Raw genomic sequence first — 22,273 nt, 5'->3', positions numbered from 1 at the left:
TTGAGGTATAAAGGTTCACACAAAATTCACAAAAGCTTTAAACCACTGATGGTAAACAATCAAAAATTTTCTTTTTCTGGGCTTCCCTGGTGGCGCAGTGGTTGAGAGCCCGCCTGCCGATGCAGGGGACACAGGTTCGTGCCCCGGTCTGGGAAGGTCCCACATGCCGCAGAGCGGCTGGGCCCGTGAGCCATGGCCGCTGAGCCTGCACGTCCGGAGCCTGTGCTCCGCAACGGGAGAGGCCACAACAGTGAGAGGCCCGCATACCACAAAAAAAAAAAAAAAAAAAAAATTTCTTTTTCTATTAATTAGTAAATGTACTAATACAGAGATGAAAAAAGGATGATAATATAAAGTAACATCTATGAACCCATTTTCCTCATTACTCCTTACTCCTATCTATTTGTGTCATTCTGTACGCTGCTTCTTCAGCTGTGATGAGTAAACCAAAACTCTGCCTTTCACTTTCTTCTCCTACTCTTTATATTTGTATTTCAAAGGAAAAGCAAGGAAGGAAGAGTGGAGAAGAAGTTTTGATTTAGTTATCTTACATGAAGGAACCAAGAATCATCTAAAACATTATAAGCAGTGAGATGAATAATCAATGAGAACATACTCCTTGCCATATCAATAAATCTTGAGCTCTCTTTCTATAATTATACTTAGAGAAAAAATTCAACTTTCCCATTTTATCTATTTAAGAAAATATCTGCATTGGCAAAATGGTAATTATTTTTTGAATTTTATAAAAGTTCTGAAAACATTCTTCCCAAATGTCTCTATCCCAGTTACAAGAGTGTTCAAAATTTAGAATATCCTGATCATCTTTTTATTTTCTTGACCACTGAAAAACAAAACATCTCCATGTGTTTAATAATGTATTTAATGATTGAATTGATACTTTAAAAATGTGTTCTTTAATTTACATTTGAAGAAGTGAAATTTTTTTCACTTTTTAAAAAATTAGATTTTCTCCCTTTTCAGTCTGGAAAATTACATTCAACTGTGTTTTCTTTTTTACTTTTTTGTATTAATTCTTAGAGCAATGCAACGTTTTACTCTTTCAGATTTAAAAGATAACTTTTATAAAAGTTTACTTAAGTTCCTAATTTCTAGCTTGAAAGAAGGGAGTTAGTGAAACAAGATACAGTTCTTCCTGTTGCAGTTGTTCCCAAAGTTGTAACCAATACTCGTCATCTCTTTCCTCCACCAGCCATTTCTGATCCCCCTCACTCTCGGCCAGCAACCCTGTAGTTCCCACATTGTGGGGTAACTCAGTTAAATAATATATACTGAAGATACTCTATGTCAACCTCGGATTGAGGCACTGAATGTGTATTGATGAGAAAAAGGATAGAATTCAGACAAAATCCTGACCCTATTGGACCCACAATTGTCATCCTACCTTTTCCTAATACTGATTTCTGACCTTAGAGTGATGGGGTTTTTATTTATTTATTGTTTTTGTACTGACATATTTTGACACTCAAAATTCTTCTAGAGTTTCCCTTTCCTTTCCTGACTTAATTATTACTTAAATGCTACTTCTGGTGATGCCACCATTAGTTACTCTTGCTGTCTTCTTGGATCTCTAGATTTTACCTCTTTGGATCATTTGGACTCAATTAACTCTGTCTCCCAAAATAAAATATATTAACAATTGTACTCTCTAGATTGTGGACACTTAAGTGATTATTTTTCTACAGTTATTTTATAGTAAAAAGTATATTGTAGTTAATAAATAGCAAATATTAAAAAATGCTAAACCAAATTGCTGAGAGAATAAAGCTAGAGAGAATAAAAATCTAGAATAAAGGAATAACTGATGGAACAATATCTGTCTGGAGCCAGGAGGATGTGATCTTGACAAAGGTGCAGAGACTCGTCTAAAACAGAGGAAAAGCCTCTTACTTTGGTACAGAGAATAAGAAGGCAAGAATAGTTGTGGAGGCAGATTTTGTATATATGGAGTTTAGGAGGTTCTGTCTAGTGGTCTCTGAGATATAGGAATTGAGTGCATCTGCTGTGAACTAGGTGATTTGATGAAAATGGAAAAAAAGTACTGAAAACAATTGGTAAAGAAATGGGAGACAGTGCTGACCAGAAAGATTGCAAGGTAGAGTTTAGGGTCTTGTTGAGACTGAGATGCTAGGATTTGCAGTGGCACCAAAAAATGAGGCTCTTTGATGTTTAATGTCAGTCTTGGCTGCACTTAGCAGCTTGTTGATAGTTCCTCTATGAAAAGGTGTACCAAGAAACATTTAGAAAGAAGAAGGAAATTTCTAGCTGTAACTTGGCAGATGTTTGTGACTGTTTATTACTGAGAACAATGTTTAACTTTGTTTCCTAGAAAACAAAGCAAAATTTAAGCTAATCTGTTATATAATATCAGTACTTAAACATCAGTATATAGGTCTCTCTGGAGACATAAAGTTTCCTGTGAGAAAAATTCATGAGTAATCTTTTATCATGGTTTATCAGACAGACACATACAGAGAATATTAACCAAAATAATGAAGTTTTTTACTTGATATTTTGACCATCAAGAAATAGTCTACATTTGGATATTTCTTTCATTATAACATAAATCTCTTAAATATGCTTCAGTTAGAGTGTTGAATTTTAAGTCCCAACTACTGCATTTCATTTCTGCTCTGGTCTTAGAAAGAAACATATGCAGGAAAATAAATCTCCAATATAGGCAAATCAATAATCAGACAAGGCTCTCACAGAAACTACTCTACTCCCAGCCCTCCATGGCTGAATCTAGTACATGGACCTACCAGATGTGCTTGCTCTTACCTCTGAAAAGTGGTACCCAGATTGGTATTACAATATGGAAACAAAAAATGAGAGAACATCCTCTGAATATGATCAAATTGGTTAAAAAAAAGAATAGGTAGACCTTGGTTCTTAACTTTGAAACGACGATGCCACCCATTAATAAATAAAACCTGGGCTTATAAGCATCTTAGAATTCTTCCAATTAGAGAATCTAGAGCAGCTGATGATGGATGATTGGCCACAGATGAAGGCAGAAGCAAGAGGATGAGGACAAACAAAGAGAGAAGGAATAAATTTCCCCTCCTGTGGGACAAGAGGGAAATTTTTTAAAAAGAGAGACCATAAATGTGACCCTCCTCCTCAACATTTATTAAATGAGAAAACAAAGACTTTGAATATTAACAAGACTCACAGATGATTTTTAAGCAAACTAACACTTAAAAACCAGGGAATAGCTAATTAGCAATACCTCCAGACTTTCTTTCCAATAATAATGATCTCAGTGACAATTTTGGCATAAACTGAAAAGAAACCAGTTTATTGTCACATTATCACATGAGTGCCTTATATCCTGATAAATATTTTGTGTTATTGACTGAAGTTAAGTTCTTATTCTTCAGTATAAAGATGCACAACATTCTGCTGTGAAAAGTTGGGAGCCTGAAAAAAGGCTTATTCTGACAGAAAAGCATCTATTCTTACACAAAATGGAACTCAGTGGTGATTAAAAATATATTAACTGCAAAAATATGAATTATATAAATAATTCGTACCCAACGAGTCTTATTTAACTGCATTGTTATTCTAAAACTGATAAAAATAAATACAACACAATTTATTGTAAATTTGCAATTATATAGACCAAATCCCCTTTACATCAAAAACCTTAGTCATACATAAAATACCAAAAATGTATGTCTCTTTTTTATTTTATTATTATTATTATTATTTTACATGGGCCTCTCAGTGCTGTGGCCTCTCCCATTGCAGAGCACAGGCTCCAGACGTGCAGGTTCAACGGCTATGGCTCACGGGCCTAGCCGCTCCACGGCATGTGGGATCTTCCTGGACCGGGGCACGAACCCATGTCCCCTGCATCAGCAGGCAGACTCTCAACCACTGAGCCACCAGGGAAGCCCTGTATATCTCTTTTGAAATTATGATTTAAATTACAGAGACAGGTTTATTTTTCAGGAAACAGAGTGATTTCCATGTTTTCATTCTCTTAAATTAACTTTTTATAGTTTTATAAGAATTTCAGCTCTTTGTCTAAAATTGTTTTCTTTATGTGTAAGTCACTCTAACTGACTATGTATTTAAAAAGTTTAGACTTATAGGTTATGGACTTCCTGGAATTCCTATGGTTTTCGCCAACCATATTTTGGAATACTTTTTTCTTCTGAAATCCCAATGCATCTTTCGTAAGGGTACATTAGCTGTATCAGAAGTCAGAGTAAACCTATAATATGGACAGAAGATTAAAATATCAACTAACTGATAATTAGGAATGAATATACTGTGCTTTTAAGGTACTTAGGAACTGTATTAGTTTGCTATAACAAATTACCACAAACTGGTGGTTTACAACAGCAGAAATTTATTTTTCTCACAATTCTGGAGGCCAGAAATCTGAAATCAAAGTGGTAGCAGTACTGTGCTCACTCCTAAGACTCTGGAAAATTGATTTGGGCATAAATAGATACATGTTCCTTAATACATTTGTCTTATCTACAAAGTGACACAAATGTCCAAAAACATAGGTTTCATGTATTAAAAATGCTGTTGTGGTGACTTTCTTAATTTAATTAATATACATATTTTCAGGTCAACTTGAGAATTATATTTAGGATTTCCAGTTCTGTTGTTGAAGATCTTTCTCCAATTTGTACTTAACATAGTAATTTGCTTATATGGTTGATTCTGAAAAGTATGCTGAATATGTTTGCATAGCATTAGGAATTAATTTTGTGTCATACTTTTTATCATAAGTCTATAACTATTAAAATGATATACCAATAATATTTAATATTTATGGAGCATGCACTATGTGTCAGATATTTTTAAGTGCTTTAAATTAATTATATTATTTAATTTTTATACCAACTCCATGTGGTAGATATTCCTATTCTGACAATTTATAGATGAAAGTAAGAGTGAGAGAAGTAATAGTAATTACCAAAAGTCAACTGTCTTGCAAAAGGTAGAGTTGTGATTTGACTTCAAGTGAGGGCAAATCTAGAGCCCCTGCAATTTTACATCACATGTCAAATTTGGCCATGTGGTTTTACAAGAAAAAAAAATCCTTAGTTCACATTACATTCATCTGGTAGATCAAGCATTGACAAGTTATAGCCCTCAAACCAAATTCTACATACCACTGTTTTTGTAGATAACAGCAAAACCTATTTGTTTGTATATCATCTAGAGCTCCTTTCTTGCTAAGACATTGTGGCCAGCAGCACCTAAATATTTACTAAATAGCCCTTTTTAGAAAAAATTTACTGACCACTGGTCTAGATTATCATTATTATAATATAGTACACTTGACTTTCATATTATAAAACTTTTTTCAAATCAGTCAAAACTAGTGAATATTTACAACATGTTATCATTGATGCTTCATTACATTTTCAGATATTGTAGACTCATACTGTTATAAAACCTCTTAACTCAAGATTCATGATAGTGGAACTGAATTTGTAACAAGAAAGAAAGTCCCAGCAAACAAAAGTCCAGGAACATAGGGCTTCACAGTGGAATTCTACCAAACATAAAGAAGAGCTTATTAAAGATTAATATACATAATCTGTTACTTTTTTATACACTAATAATGCACTATCAGAAAGAGAAAACAAGAAAACAACTGTTTAAAATTGCATCAAAAAGAATAAAATACCTAGGAATAATCTTAGCCACGGAGGTAAAATACCTATAGTCTGAAAACTATAAAACATTGAAGAAGGAATTTGAAAATAATACAAAGAAATAGAAATATATCCCGGGGAGCCGGAGGAAGATGGCGGAAGAGTAAGACGCGGAGATCACCTTCCTCCCCACAGATACATCAGAAATTCATCTACACATGAAATAACTCCAACAGAACACCTACTGAACGCTGACAGAAGACCTCAGACCCCCCAAAAGGCAAGAAACTCCCCACATACCTGGGTAGGGCAAAAGAAAAAAAAGAATAAACAGAGACAATAGGATATGGACGGGACCTGCACCAGTGGGAGGGAGCCGTGAAGGAGGGAAGGTTTCTACACACTACAAGCCCCTTCGCGGGTGGAGACTGCAGGGGGCGGAGGGGGAAAGCTTCGGAGTAGCGGAGGAGAGCACAGCAACAGGGGTGCGGAGGGCAAAGCGGAGAGATTTTGACACAGAGGATCGGTGCCCTCAGGCACACACCAGCCCAAGAGACTTGTCTGCTCGGCCGCCGGGGCGGGCGGGGCTGGGAGCTGAGGCTCGGGTATCGGCTTTCAGTCGGAGCGCAGGGAGAGGACTGGGGCTGGCGGCAGGAAGAGAGCCTGAAGGGGTTAGTGCTAGCCCGGAGGGAGTCCGGGGAAAGGGTCTGGAGCTACCGGAGAGGCAAGAGACTTTTTTCCCTTTTGTTGCCTGGTGCGCGAGGAGAGGGCATTCCCCTCCCTCCCCTCTGCCTGAGTGAGCCAGAGCCCCCGAATCAGCGGCTCCTTTAAACCCGTCCTGTCTGAGAGAAGAACGGACGCCCTCCGGCGACCTACGCGCAGAGGCGGGGCCAGGTCCAAGGCTGAGACCCGGGAGTTGTGAGAGCAGAGACAGGGAAATCTCTCTGTGCAGCCTCCGAGGCAGCGGATTAAAGCTCCACGGTCCATTTGATGTGCCCTGCGTCTGTGGAGTGCATGAATGGACAGCGAATCATCCCAAATTGAGGAAGTGGACTTTGAGGACAAGATTTAAGACTTTCCCCCCTTTTTCCTCTTTTTACAACGAATTATCCCAAATTAAGGAGGTGGACTTAGCAAGATTTCAGACTTCTCGCCCTTTTCCTCTTTTTACAACGAATTATCCCAAATCGAGGAGGTGGACTTGGAGAGCAAGATTTTTGATTTTTCCCCCTGCTCTCTTTTTGTGAATGTGTATGTGTAATCTTCTGTGTAAGATTCTCGCTGTATAGCTTTGCTTCCACCGTATGTCCCAGGGTTCTATCGGTCCGTGTTTTTTTTTCAATAATTACTTTTTAATTTTAATAACGCTACTATATTTCATACTTTATTCTATTTTACTTTACCTGCTCTTTCTTTTTTTCCTCCCTTCCCTTCCTCCCTCCCTCCCTCCGCTCCTCCTTTCCTTCTTTCTTTTTCTTTCCTCCCTCCCTCCCTCCCACCCTTCTTCTTTCCACTTTCTTTTTCTTTCCTACCTCCCTCCCTCCCTCCCTCCTGTCTTTCTCTCTTTCTTTCCTTCCTCCCTCCCTCCCTTCTTCCATTCACTCTTCCTTTTGCTTTCATTCCTCCCTCCCTCCTTTCTTTCCTTCTTTCTTTCCATCCTTCCTCCCTCCCTCCCTCCTTTCTTTCTTCCTTCCTTCCTTTCTTCCCTTCTTCCTTTCTTTCCCTCTCTCTTTCTTTCTTCTACTAATTATTTCTTTCTACATTTTCTCACTGTTTTTCTGAGCTGGGTGGATGAAAGGCTCTTTGTGCTGCAGCCAGGAGTCAGTGCTGTGCCTCTGAAATGGGAGAGCCAACTCCAGGACACTGGTCCACAAGAGACCTCCCAGCTCCACATAATATCAAGCAGCGAAAATCTCCCAGGGATCTCCATCTCAACACCAGCACCCAGCTTCAGTCAACGACCAGCAAGCTACACTGCAGGTCACCCTATGCCAAGCAACTAGCAAGGCAGGAACACAACCCCACCCCTTAGCAGAGAGGCTACCTAAAAACATAATAAGGCCACAGGCACCCCAAAACACACCACCAGACGTGGACCTGTCCACCAGAAAGACAAGATCGAGCCTCAACCACCAGAACACAGGCATTAGTCCCCCCCACCAGGAAGCCTACACAACCTACTGAAACAACCTTAGCCACGGGGGACAAACACCAAAAACAACGGGAACTACGAATCTGCAGCCTGCAAAAAGGAGACCCCAAACACAGTAACATAAGCAAAATGAGAAAGCAGAAAAACACACAGCAGGTGAAGGAGCAAGATAAAAACGTACCAGACCTAACAAATGAAGAGGTAATAGGCAGTCTACCTGAAAAAGAATTCAGAATAATGATAGTAAAGCTGATGCAAGATTCTATTTCCAAGATCCAAAATCTTGGAAATAGAATAGACAATATGCAAGAAACAGTTAACAAGGACCTAGAAGAACTAAAGATGAATCAAGCATCGATTAAAAACACAATAAATGAAATAAAAATACTCTAGATGGGATCAATAGCAGAATAACTGAGGCAGAAGAACGGATAAGTGAGGTGGAAGATAAAATAGTGGAAATAACTGATGCAGAGCAAAATAAAGAAAAAAGAATGAAAAGAATAGAGGACAGTCTCAGAGACCTCTGGGACAACATTAAATGCAACAACATTTGACTTATAGGGGTTCCAAAAGAAGAAGAGAAAAAGAAAGGGACTGAGAAAATATTTGAAGAGATTATAGTTGAAAACTTCCTTAATATGGGAAAGGAAATAGTTAATCAAGTCCAGGAGGCACAGAGAGTCCCATACAGAATAAATCCAAGGAGAAATACACCAAGACACATATTAATCAAACTGTCAAAAATTAAACACAAAGAAATCATATTAAAAGCAGCAAGGGAAAAACAACAAATAACACACAAGGGAATCCCCATCAGGTTAACAGCTGATCTCTCAGCAGAAACACTACAAGCCAGAAAGGAGTGGCAGGACATAATTAAAGTGATGAAGGAGAGAAACCTGCAACCAAGATTACTCTACCCAGCAAGGATCTCATTCAGATTTGATGGAGAAATTAAAACCCTTACAGACAAGCAAAAGCTGAGAGAGTTCAGCACCACCAAACCAGCTTCACAACAAATGCTAAAGGAACTTCTCTAGGCAAGAAACACAACAGAAGGAATATACCTAAAATAACGAACCCAAAGCAATTAAGGAAATGGGAATAGAAACATACATATCAATAATTACCTTAAATGTAAATGGACTAAATGCTCCCACCAAAAGACACAGAGTGGCTGAATGGATACAAAAACAAGACCCATATATATCCTGTCTACAAGAGACCCACTTCAGACCTAGAGACACATACAGATTGAAAGTAAGGGGATGGAAAAAGATATTCCATGCAAATGGAAAGCAAAAGAAAGCTGGAGTAGCAATTCTTATATCAGACAAAATAGACTTTAAAATAAAGACTATTAGAAGAGACAAAGAAGGACACTACATAACGATAAAGGGATCGATCCAAGAAGAAGATATAACAATTGTAAATATTTATGTACCCAACATAGGAGCACCTCAATACATAAGGCAAATACTAACAGCCATAAAAGGGGAAATCGACAGTAACACAATCATAGTAGGGGACTTTAACACCCCACTTTCACCAATGGACAGATCATCCAAAATGAAAATAGGTAAGGAAACACAAGCTTTAAATGATACATTAAACAATATGGACTTAGTTGATATTTATAGGACATTCCATCCAAAAACAACAGAATACACATTTTTCTCAAGTGCTCATGGAACATTCTCCAGGATAGATCATATCTTGGGTCACAAATCAAGCCTTGGTAAATTTAAGAAAATTGAAATTGTATCAAGTATCTTTTCCGACCACAATGCTATGAGACTAGACATCAATTACAGGAAAAGATCTGTAAAAAATACAAACACATGGAGGCTAAACAATACACTACTCAATAACGAAGTGATCACTGAAGAAATCAAAGAGGAAATTAAAAAATACCTAGAAACAAAAGACAATGGAGACACGACGACGCAAAACCTATGGGACGCAGCAAAAGCAGTTCTAAGGGGGAAGTTTATAGCAATACAATCCCACCTTAAGAAACAGGAAACATTTCGAGTAAACAACCTGACCCTGCACCTAAAGCAATTAGAGAAAGAAGAACAAAAATCCCCCAAAGTTAGCAGAAGGAAAGAAATCATAAAGATCAGATCAGAAATAAATGAAAAAGAAATGAAGGAAACGATAGCAAAGATCAACCAAACTAAAAGCTGGTTCTTTGAGAATATAAACAAAATTGACAAACCATTAGCCAGACTCATCAAGAAAAGAAGGGAGAAGACTCAAATCAATAGAATTAGAAATGAAAAAGGAGAAGTAACAACTGACACTGCAGAAATACAAAAGATCATGAGAGATTACTATAAGCAACTCTATGCCAATAAAATGGACAACCTGAAAGAAATGGACAAATTCTTAGAAATGCACAACCTACCAAGACTAACTCAGGAAAAAATAGAAAATATGAATAGACCAATCACAAGCACTGAAATTGAAACTGTGATTAAAAATCTTCCATCAAACAAAAGCCCAGGACCAGATGGCTTCACAGGCGAATTCTATCAAACATTTAGAGAAGAGCTAACACCCATCCTTCTCAAACTCTTCCAAATAATATCAGAGGAAGGAACACTCCCAAACTCATTCTACGAGGCCACCATCACCTTGGTACCAAAACCAGGCAAGGATGTCACAAAGAAAGAAAACTACAGGCCAATATCACTGATGAACATAGATGCAAAAATCCTCAACAAAATACTAGCAAACAGAATCCAACAGCACATTAAAAGGATCATACACCATGATCAAGTGGGGTTTATTCCAGGAATGCAAGGTTTCTTCAATATATGCAAATCAATCAATGTGATACACCATATTAACAAGTTGAAGGAGAAAAACCATATGATCATCTCAATAGATGCAGAGAAAGCTTTCGACAAAATTCAACACCCATTTATGATAAAAACCCTGCAGAAAGTAGGCATAGAGGGAACTTTCCTCAACATAATAAAGGCCATATATGACAAACCCACAGCCAACACTGTCCTCAATGGTGAAAAACTGAAACCATTTCCACTAAGATCAGGAACAAGACAAGGCTGCCCACTCTCACCACTCTTAATCAACATAGTTTTGGAAGTTTTAGCCACAGCAATCAGAGAAGAAAAGGAAATAAAAGGAATCGAAATCAGAAAAGAAGAAGTAAAGCTGTCACTGTTTGCAGATGACATTATACTATACATAGAGAATCCTAAAGATACTACCGAAAAACTACTAGAGCTAATCAATGAATTTGGTAAAGTAGCAGGATACAAAATTAATGCACAGAAATCTCTGGCATTCCTGTACACTAATGATGAAAAATCTGAAAATGAAATCAAGAAAACACTCCCATTTACCATTGCAACAAAAAGAATAAAATATCTAGGAATAAACCTACCTAAGGAGACAAAAGACCTGTATGCAGAAAATTATAAGACACTGATGAAAGAAATTAAAGAGGATACAAATAGATGGAGAGATATACCATGCTCCTGGATTGGAAGAATCAATATTGTGAAAATGACTCTACTACCCAAAGCAATCTACAGATTCAATGCAATCCCTATCAAACTACCACTGGCATTTTTCACAGAACTAGAACAAAAAATTTCAAAATTTGTTTGGAAAAACAAAAGACCCCGAATAGCCAAAACAATCTTGAGAACGATAAACGGAGCTGGAGGAATCAGGCTCCCTGACTTCAGACTATACTACAAAGCTACAGTAATTAAGACAGTGTGGTACTGGCATAAAAACAGAAAGATAGATCAGTGGATCAGGATAGAAAGCCCAGAGATAAACCCACGCACATATGGCCAACTTATCTTTGATAAAGGAGGCAGGAATGTACAGTGGAGAAAGGACAGCCTCTTCAATAAGTGGTGCTGGGAAAACTGGACAGGGACATGTAAAAGTTTGAGACTAGATCATTCCCTAACACCATACACAAAAATAAGCTCAAAATGGATTAAAGACCTAAATGTAAGGCCAGAAACTATCAAACTCTTAGAGGAAAACATAGGTAGAACACTCTATGACATAAATCACAGCAAGATCCTTTTGGACCCACCTCCTAGAGAAATGGAAATAAAAACAAAGATAAACAAATGGGACCTAATGAAACTTCAAAGCTTTTGCACAGCAAAGGAAACCATAAACAAGACCAAAAGACAACCCTCAGAATGGGAGAAAATATTTGCAAATGAAGCAACTGACAAAGGATTAATCTCCAAAATTTATAAACAGCTCATGCAGCTCAATAGCAAAAAAACAAACAACCCAATCCAAAAATGGGCAGAAGACTTAAACAGGCATTTCTCCAAAGAAGATATACAGACTGCCAACAAACACATGAAAGAACGCTCAACATCATTAATCATTAGAGAAATGCAAATCAAAACTACAATGATATATCATCTCACACCAGTCAGAATGGCCATCATCAAGACATCTAGAAACAATAAATGCTGGAGAGGGTGTGGAGAAAAGGGAACACTCTTGCACTGCTGGTGGGAGTGTGAATTGGTGCAGCCACTATGGAGAACAGTATGGAGATTCCTTAAAACACTAAAAATAGAACTACCCTATGACCCAGCATTCCCACTACTGGGTATATACCCTGAGAAAACCATAATTCAAAAAGAGACATGTACCAAAATGTTCATTGCAGCTCTATTCACAATAGCCCGGAGCTGGAAACAACCTAAGTGTCCATCATCGGATGAATGGATAAAGAAGATGTGGCACATATATACAATGGAATATTACTCAGCCATAAAAAGAAACGAAACTGAGCTATTTGTAATGAGGTGGATAGACCTAGAGTCTGTCATACAGAGTGAAGTAAGTCAGAAAGAGAAAGACAAATACCGTATGCTAACACATATATATGGAATTAAAAAAAAAATATCATGAAGAACCTAGAGGTAAAACGGGAATAAAGACACAGACCTACTTGAGAATGGACTTGAGGATATGGGGAGGGGGAAGGGTAAGCTGTGACAAAGCGAAAGAGAGGCATGGACATATATACACTACCAAACGTAAGGTAGGTAGATAGTGGGAAGCAGCCGCAGAGCACAGGGAGATCAGCTTGGTGCTTTGTGACCGCCTGGAGGGGTGGGATGGGGAGGGTGGGAGGGAGGGAGATGCATGAGGGAAGGGATGTGGGAACAGATGTATATGTATGACTGATTCACTTTGTTATAAAACAGAAACTAATAAAAAAAATCCTCTGATTAAAAAAAAAAAAAAAAAAGAAATATATCCCATGTTCCTGGATTGGAAAAACTAATATTGTTAAAAGGTCCCTACTACTCAAAGCTTCAGATTTAATGCAATTCCATGCAAATTACCTGGGAGATTTTTCACAGAACTAGAAGAATAATCCTAAAATTTATATGGAACCACAAAAGACCCTAAATTTCCAAAGCAATCTTGAGAATAAAGAACAAAGCTTGAAATATCACACTCCCTGGTCTCAGACTATACTACAATGCTACAGTAATGAAAACAGCATGGTGCTGGCAAAAAAAAAAAAAAAAAGACACATGGATCAATGGAACAGAATAGAGAGCCCAAAAATAAACCCATATGCCTATGGTAAATTAATCTACAACAAAGGAGGAAAGAATATACAATATATGCTGAGGAAACTGAACAGCTACATGTAAAAGAATGAGATTAGAACATTTCTTCACACCATATACAAAAATAAACACAAAGATGGATTAAGACGTAAATGTAAGACCTGAATACATAAAGCTCCTAGTGTAAAACACTCTTTGACATAAATTGTAGAAATATTTTTTTGGATCTCTCATCTATGGCAAAAGAAATAAAAGCAAGAGTAAACAAATGGAACCTAATTAAAAGATTTTGCACATCAAAGGTAACCATTGATGAAACAAAAAGACAACCTACTGAATGGGAGAAAATATTTGTAAATAATATGACCAATACCCTCATCCAAAATATATAAATAGCTCATACAATTCAATATCAAAAAAACAAACAACCTGATTAAAAAATGGGCAGAAGAACTGAATAGACATTTTTATAAGAGAAGGCATACAGATAGCCAACAGGCACATGAAAAGATGCACAACATTGCTAATCATCAGAAAAATCAAATCAAAAATCACAAAGAGATATCACGTCATACCTGTCAGTATGGCTATCATCAGAAAGATTCCAAATAACAAATGTTGATAAGGATGTGGAGAAAAGGGTACCCTTGTACACTGTTGGTAGGAATGTCAATTCCCAGCCAGTATGGAGGATCCTCAAAAAATTAAAAACAGAACTACCATATGATCCAGCAATTCTACACCTGGGTATATACCCAAAGAAAACAAAAACACAATTTGGAAAGATATATGCACCCCAATGTTCATAGAAACATTATTTACAATAACTAAGATGTGAAAGCAACCAAGTATCCATCAACAGCAGGATGCATAAAAAAGAAGTGGTATATACATACAATAGAATACTAATCAGTCATTAAAAATAATGAAATTCTGCTGCTTTCAACAACATGAATGGGTCTAAAGAATATTATGTTTAATGAAATAAGTATGACAAAGAAAGACAAATAATGTATGTTATCACTTTTATGTGGAATTTAAAAATAAAACAAATGAATGTATATAACAAAATAGAATATTGAGAACAAATTAGTGGTTACCAGTGGGGAGAGTGAAGAGGAGAGGGGCATGATAGGGGTATGGGATTGAGAGATACAGACTACCATGTATAAAATAGATAAGTAGTAAGCATATATTGTACAGCACAGGGAAATATAGCTATTGTTTTGTAAAACTTTAAATGGAGTACAATCTATAAAAATATTGAATCAGTATGTTGTATACCTGAAACTAACATACTATTATAAATCAACTATACATCAACAAAAATTTATTACAATATTTACTGAAATATTTAATATTATATAATTTATTACATATTTATGCTCTAATTAAAGATCTGTAATGAGGAAATATTTTATTTATAATTAATTATTTTGTGAATTATGTAAGAAACAACTTTAATGTATTATCAAGTGTTAATAATAATTTATATCACAGAATTCTGTGCCTGGTACCCCTAAGGAAATCAATCCATTGATTTTTCTCAACATAGCTACTCTGATTTTCCCTTTTGAATTAGTGAGGTGTCAGATAATTTCTTTCACCTTCCCAAATCCCATACAGTCATCAAGTCTTTGTCTGTTCTGTGTTGGTCAGGACTTTGCAGTGTATCTTCTTTCCAAACTCTTGAATTTCCACATTATTTCTTATATATTTTAATATTTTCTTATGTACTCTTCTTTTTAAAATTTTTCCTGATAAAGTTAATGCTATATTTCTACATAAATTTTTAAATGTTTTTTCAAGTTATAAAAAATTAAAATTGAAAAGCAAATTATTGTGATAAAATATTTATTTTGAGTATTTAATACAAAATGAACTGATGTATAATATATGAAATATTTTATTATTTCATTCTTACCATCCAAAACCAGTATATTACTTTCAAATTGCTCCCACTATACATACATATAATATATAATATAAATTTAATAAAAATGGTTAGAACCAATGTATATATATCATTATTATATATATAATATATAATATATATTATATATAATATATATTATATATAATATATATATACACACACAGGCACACAGACAACCAGATAGAAAACAAAAAGAGAAATTGCTTCCTTTTCCCAGTATTAGTACTCTTTATCTCCTTCTCATATATTATTACACTGCCACTAGAAACTATCAATTAGCAAAAGGGGCTAAACAACAGCCTCTCTCCTTAGACTCACTTAAAACAAAGTAGAATTTTTTTAAGTATAAATAGTAAAATCGAAGACATAGAAACTATCCAACATGAAGATGGATGTTAAAAAAGAATCAAGGAAAAGGATGGATGAAAAGAGCATCAGTGAATCATGGGATAACTTTAAAGAGCCTTATATATGTGTAATTGAAGTCCTTGAAGGAGGGATGGAGTGTCAGAAAAACTACTTGAAAAAATTATGGCAAAAATAATTCCAAATTAGATGAAAACTATAAATGCACAGATTCAAGAAACTCATCAAAATCATTGCAAGAACCATGAAGAAAACTGCATCAAGACACATAATTATCAAACTGCTCTAAAATCCTGATAAAAACCCTTAAAAGCAGCCAGAGTAGAAAGACACATTATATAAATGGGAACAAAGATGAGAATGACAGTAGAATTCTTCATTAATGTAATGAATGTAATAAGGGAGTGGGGAAAAATGTTGAAAGGAAACACCCACCAGTACAGAATTCTATACTCAGTGAAAGTATCTTTCAACAACAAAGGCAAGGTGAAGACTTAGGAGCTAGAGAGTGAAAAGAATATATCTCCAGCAGACTATCACTACAAGGAATGTTGAAGGAAATCCTACAGGCAAAAGAAAGTGATATCAGGTAGAAATATGGGTCAAACCAAAGAATGAAGAACATTAAAGTTTTGTTGAAACACACACACACAGTATACAAGCAGCAAAGAGAATGAAAAAGCATCCACCAAAGATGACATTTCAACATATTCCTTATTGAAGGAACATTAGTAGAAAGTTCTAATAAAGGCACATCATGGGAGAAATGCTGACCTAGAATATGTGCAGAGAGAGGGGAGCTTTGGTCACGAGCAGCCCTGTGTATCTGGCAGAACACAAGAGAGGCTCAAGTGTCCAAAAGAACTGGTTGATTTTAAGACTTGGAAAGGTATTTAGAACTCAAAATAGTTATTCCTAGAAAGTTCTATGTATGAAACAGGAAATTCTTCTATCAATTCACAGAAGTAATAAGTCACAGAAGAGCCATAACTTACCAACGTAATTAGAGATGAGGTTATTTTTACTCATATATAGAAAAGTATGGAAGTAGGCGTTTCAGAAAGGTCCAGCATGTTATTAAAGACTGAATCCTATCCTTTCTCTAGAATACTTATCACTTGACTTATTTTTCCCCTGTGGCCTCATGGTGGCAATGCAGCTCCAGGAACGACATTCCTAGTTCAGGCAGAAAGAAAGAATGATGAAAAAGGTGACTGGTTTATTTTAATCATGGAGAAAAGGCTTCTACAGAGACTTCTTCCTACATCACATGGCAAGAATGTATATGTGGCTACTTCTAGCTGAAAGGGAGGCTTGAAAATCAAATATTTCAGTCTTCTAGAATCCTTATAAGAGAAAAGCAAAGGAGAAGGGTGTTTAGAATGACTCCATGTGACTTTATAAGAGCCCATATCATAAAACAATAACCCTGAAACAAAGAAGCCAAAAATATAAGAAGGCTAGAGAGGAAATTGATCATTCAAATGGAATAGAGTGTTCACTAAAAAAAATTACTTCACAATATTCTAATAGGCATTCCACAATCTTGCAATAAATTGCAAAACATATCAAAAATTTTATAAATTTTTATTTTGTAAAATAATAACAGTAAACTTTGTAAGAGATTTTTAAATCTGTAAAATTATCATTTTCTGCAGAAAGCAGTATGTGGGAAATCATCATTTTCTGTAAGAAGCAACCTGTAAGGACATACTAAAGAGTAAAATTATGAATCGTTTTTAGTCTAATAGCTCCAGATCTCTGTTATTTGAGAAAAAGTAATCCCTCTCTCTCTCTCTCCCTCTCTCTCTCTCTCACACACACACTCATACACGCACACACATAGAGTCACTCAATGCCACAAAATAAAAATATTTCACTAAGAATGAGGGATATTTTTCACTACTACAGATCTATGTCTTCCATTCCTCACATGAAACAACTGCCAATTGCTGGTCTGATAGGAACAGTCTTATTCAAAAATTATTAATAAACCAAAAAGAACTATTCAAAAATTATTAATAAACCAAATGGAACCAACACAGAATCAAGTAAATGATAGTGCATGATTTTAAAAGAAAAGATAAAGGAACAACGCAATCAAATTGATGGTGAAGAGCACTTCACAAGAGTATAGCAGTAAAGCAACTAAAAGTCAAGATACAAAATATACTGCTTTAAAATTGAGGGATTTGAATATAGAATTCAAAGCTTGGATATAAAAATTCAGGGAAGATATAATGGGGGAATAGATGAGACAAAATATTAGCTCATAGAACTCAGAAAAGAAATTAAAGAGAAAAAAAATCAGCACAGAAACAGCAAACTTTTTAGAGATAGTAAAAAAAAAAAAAATGTAGAATGGGTGTTGAAAAGGGAACAAAAATGAAATATAAAATAACTTGTGAAAAAGAATATGGAAAAAATAACAGCTATAGAGGACAAATAAGGGAGAATACATACTTACAGTGAATACCCTTTAAGAGGAAAATAAAATAAAAGCAGTTGAAAAAAGTTTCAAGCACGTGTTTGAGGGTTAATCAATATACTGAAAGAGCTCATATTGTACTGTAAGATAGATGGATCTGTTAGCATTGAGACAGGTCTTAAGAAATTTTCTGGGGTTTAGAGATGATCAAAAATTCCTTCAAGTATTCAAGCAGAAAGACTAAAGCATCCATAAACAGTGCTGTATTCCACTACTGCACCCTGAGACAGCCTCATTGTGCTTGGGCAATTTCCCTTTCTGATTGATTGGTGCCTGTGCCATTTCAATTACCCAATACTTGAATATCACCTCTGTGCATAAAGAGGGAAGACCACTAAGAGTAGAATTCTCTAATGCAATATCAGATGCTTCAAAACAATAGAGCAATACAATCAAAGTTTAAAGGGAATTTAGAAGAGAAAACATAATAATCTAAGAAAAATGGAAGGCAGGAATAAATGATTAAGTCAAGAAATAATGAATAGGAAAACAGAAAGAAGTAACACTCCCAGATAAACTCAAGAATTCGGTCTTTGAATTTTCTAACACATAGACAGAGTTCATGTAAGAAGAAAAAGAGAAGAACATACAAATTTGTAAACTAATAAATGAAATTTGGGGAACAACAACATTCAGTGAAAATTTAAAAACAATCCTCAGAGATATCTTTGCATAGTGCTGTATAAAAACATTTAATAATAATTGGGGGTTCATGAGGCAATATACACTAAAAATATTGATCAAAGAAGAGTAGAAAGACCTAAATGGATTTTTTAGTCATAGAAGAAACAGAAAATTTTTTTCAAGTTTCCTTTCTTTGAAAGCATGAATTCTACAATTTCACATTTAACTTCTATCAAAACTAAAAGTAACTCATTACTCCAGTGCTATTTCAAATATGCCAGATCATAGAGAAGAAAAAGTACAATAAAAAGTCTTTGAGGGCTTCCCTGGTGGCGCAGTGGTTGAGAGTCCGCCTGCCGATGCAGGGGACATGGGTTTGTGCCCAGGTCCGGGAAGATCCCACATGCTGCGGAGCGGCTGGGCCCGTGAGCCATGGCCGCTGAGCCTGCGCGTCCGGATGCGCGTCCGGAGCCTGTGCTCCGCAACGGGAGAGTCCGCAGCAGTGGGAGGCCTGCATACCGGAAAAAAAAAAAAAAAAAAAAAAAGTCTTTGAAATTCATTTCAAGTCTCCATCAAAATGTTGACCACAGATTTGGGATACTATTTCACGGTCACCGAAAACTGCAGACCAGTCTCCCTTCTCCATATTTGAGGATCACAGTGATGATTCAGTATGAATAACTGTCAATAAAATTTGCAATAGTAATAAAGAGGGGAAAATTATGACCACCCATCCATTTAGGCTGAAACAGTCTTAGATAAAATCATCATCTATTTTTGTTAAAAATAAATCATATTGATGTTAGACTCACTTTTCTCTCACAACCTACAGTTCAATCTGTCCACAAATACTGTCAGCTGTCAAAATACAACTAGACTTGAACATTTCTTATCACATATCCTGCTTTTACCATAGTCCAAGCTATATAGCATCTTTCCTGGTTATTGCAAGAGGCCCCTACTTACTGGTTTCCTTATTTCCAATCATGAGCTCCTGGAGTCTACTATCAAAATTGCAGCCAGATCAGACTCACTCCTCTGCTTACATTTTCCAGTGATTTTCCATCTCATTCCAACTTTCCAACCTCCAAAATCTTTACCATGAGTCGAAGCCTTAAATGACTCTCTTGCCTCTGACTCTCTGATCTTACCTCGCACTATTACCCCCTTGCCTCCTGTGCCTCAGCTTCCCTGGCCAGCCAGCTTTAATCTCACACACCAAGAAAGCTGTGTGTCAGGGATTTGGCTCTTGAATCGCCCCACCTGGAGTCCTTCTCCCTGTATCTGCACGTGTGGCAGATATTGTTAGATGATCAGTACATGTCATATATCCGTATTTCAATTCTTCCTTCTTGGAAGAGAAGAGCTGCATTTTGGATGAACACAGCTCAAGAAACACTTCCTAGACTCTCATAAAGAGAATGGTGACTAAGTGACGCAGATCTGATGAGTGATATAAGCAGAAACCATTGGATGCTGACTCATTCCCAAAAGCCCGTAAAGGTTAATTGGGGGTAGGGTGGTAGACTAATCTGACATGCACCATCATTGATTGTTTTTCCCTATTTGCACTTGGATTATTACTATGATACCTGGAAAACAAATGACTTCTTAGGATCATAAGGACAAGAGTCAAGGCTTGGATATAAAGCCTTGATTCTTGTCCTTATGATATAAAACGCTGACACTATTGAAGCATTCCCTGAACAAGCGCTGGGTTTTCTCTTGTGTTCTTTAGGGAGCTTAAACCATTGAGACTGGATTCTCTAATGTGCAACTGAACCAATCCTAAATAGATATGATGTGTAAAGCATTTGGGACAGTCACTACTATCTAACACTCTCTTAAAAATGTTAACTCTTAACAAGTTTGAAAATGTCCATACAGATGAACTTGTGGGTCCTTTCTCAGTCACTTGGCTGGATAAAATGACAGGAGTTATTTGTATGAAACTCTATGGTGCTGTTTTTCAAACACTAAAGCTGGTAAAACAAATTAGTAAAGAAATAATTGCTTATAATATTTACATGTAATAGTTATACAGTTAAATAATGGCAGCACAATTAAAATCCATACAGCATTAATATCAAGAATTCTAATGATCCATATTAGAACTTTTTTTTTTTTACCCAGACATAGAGAGTATACCTTTTTTTTTTTTACTCTATGTAGTCTTTTTTTACTCTATGTAATGTTTAGTTTATATGATTTTTGATCTACCACTTCTTAAATGTGTATTTTCTATTCTGTATACACAGGCATGTAGATACAGCAATGAGTTAACGTCGAGGATGCTAACTGGTAGCATCTTTGATGAATTGCTTGGTGCAGCTCCCCTGGTGGGCTTTCCTTATACTGAGTAGTCAACTCACTTCTGGCACGACTGATCCCTGTATTTCAACTATCATCATGATTGATACCAATTACCACAGTAAAGACAGTCTGTGTTGATCTGAATTAATCATTATGACAGCAAGACCCTTGTCCTCTGTCCACTTTCTGTCAGTACATTAACCCAACTTTTTTCTTTTCCAAGCAGTTCAGAGTTGTGCTACTGTCTCATGGAACAAGAGGCATCCTTTTAAAGACAATTTCCATCAGTGACAAAAGGGAACATTAGAAAGTATTTCCAGATACTGGAATTAAAGGAATCCCTATTAAATATCATTGATATTTATTTCACTTTGGAAATGAGGTGATCAAACTGATAACTAATTACATGTGTAAAAAGTGCTGACAATGCTACACCAGCATTATTATGTACTGTTTTCTTTTGATAATGATTTTTCTTGTCCTGATAAGAAAAACTCATAAAGACGTTATGCTCTTTGTTACTTTACAAATGGATAAAAAATAGAGAGAGCTCTGAATTACTCAGTAGCTTCATGAAGCACAGCACAGAGATGGGGTTATCTTTGTCATTCAGGCAGTTAAGAGCGTAATCAAGGGGCTTCCCTGGTGGCGCAGTGGTTGAGAGTCCGCCGGCCGATGCAGGGGACACGGGTTCGTGCCTCGGTCCGGGAAGATCCCACATGCTGCGGAGTGGCTGGGCCCGTGAGCCATGGCCGCTGAGCCTGCACGTCCGGAGCTCTGCAATGGGAGAGGCCACAACAGAAAAAAAAGTTGTACTTATGGTAGCAGTTATTGTTAATTGAATTTTCAAATATATTAAAGTATATTTTACCTAAATTCAAGGGATAATGCAATGCATGATCGTTTTTTTTTTGTTCACAAACAGGTTAATTCTATTTGTTAAAACTCCTATTACCCAACATTTAAAGTATTGCTCCATTTTACTGAGAAGTTTTGATTAAAAATAATTCTAAAAATGTATTTTAAGGTCTTACTTTCACTAAGTCTTCCCACTCTCTAATAGAACCTGATCAAGAGAATTAAATTATACCTTCAAGTTGTAGTGATGTAAATCCAGCTTCAAAAGAATCTAACTGA

Source organism: Hyperoodon ampullatus (genome assembly GCF_949752795.1).
Source record: "Hyperoodon ampullatus genome assembly, chromosome: 1".
Lineage (NCBI taxonomy): Eukaryota > Metazoa > Chordata > Mammalia > Artiodactyla > Ziphiidae > Hyperoodon > Hyperoodon ampullatus.
The sequence above is the reverse complement of the archived record's forward strand: the minus strand, read 5'-3'. Positions refer to the sequence as shown.